The 1,123-nt window shown below is 42.8% G+C and overlaps 1 non-coding gene across 1 annotated transcript; it reads left to right on the forward strand.

Moving 5' to 3' along the window:
• Positions 1-432: 432 nt before the first annotated feature.
• Positions 433-538, forward strand: LOC122677612. The gene has a single exon (XR_006335858.1). It is a non-coding gene; the product is annotated as a U6 spliceosomal RNA (small nuclear RNA).
• The last annotated feature ends 585 nt before the right edge of the window (positions 539-1,123 follow it).

Raw genomic sequence — 1,123 nt, forward strand, 5'->3', positions numbered from 1 at the left:
CCTACTACTGTGTAAGTATGGTACATACCTGATCAGTCAAGTACCTTTATCAACTGTAAATAAATGATGAAATGCTAGTCCTTTAGAACATAAATATTTCTGACCTGAGATTCAAGGTAAGATATCCTATTCATGGCTGTTTTAAAATATTTTATAAAGGGATAGATAGATGACTAATAGATTGTGTGTATGTGTGTTAGTCACTCAGTTGGGTCTGACCCTTTGCAATCCCATGGACTATAGTCCATCAGGCTCCTATGTCCATGGGATTTTCCAGGAAAGAATACTGAAGAGGATTGCCATTTCCTTCTCCAGAGGATCTTCCCAACTCAGGGATCGAACCCAAGTCACCTGTATTGCAGGCAGATTCTTTACCGACTGAGCCACCAGGGAAGCCCTAATAGGCTGATAAGAGATAGATAATAGATAGGAGTGCTCGCTTCGGCAGCACATATACTAAAATTGGAACGACACAGAGAAGATTGCATGGCCCCTGCGCAAGGATGACACGTAAATTCGTGAAGCGTTCCATATTTTTATAAAATGGTGGAAATAAATGAAGCAGAGATGAAAAAAGAAAAAAGAATCAAAAGAAATGAGGACAACCTCAGGGACCTCTGGGACAATGTGAAACGCCCCAACATTCAAATCATAGGAGTCCCAGAAGAAGAAGACAAAAAGAAAGGCCATGAGAAAATACTCGAGGAGATAATAGCTGAAAACTTCCCTAAAATGGGGAAGGAAATAGCTACCCAAGTCCAAGAGACAGATAATAGATAGGAGTTTCCCTGGTAGTTCAGACAGTAAAGAATCTGCCTGCAATGAGGGAGACCCGGGTTTCATCCCGAGGTCGGGAAGATCCCCTGGAGAAAGAAATGGCAACCCACTCCAGTATTATTGCCTGGAGAATTCCACGGACAGAGGAGCCTGTCAGCCTACAGTCCAGGGGATCACAAAGAGTGACACAACTGAGTGACTTTCACACAAGCGATAGGTAGGTAGATACATAGGTAGATAGATAGATAGATATACATAGAGGCTAAGTGAGGCTAAAACCCAAGCCTCATCTTGCCCAGTTAGAGTCCTCCTACCCTCTGCAGTGGTTGAAAGCAAACACAGGAGA

This window comes from Cervus elaphus, chromosome 2, assembly GCF_910594005.1.
Source record: "Cervus elaphus chromosome 2, mCerEla1.1, whole genome shotgun sequence".
Lineage (NCBI taxonomy): Eukaryota > Metazoa > Chordata > Mammalia > Artiodactyla > Cervidae > Cervus > Cervus elaphus.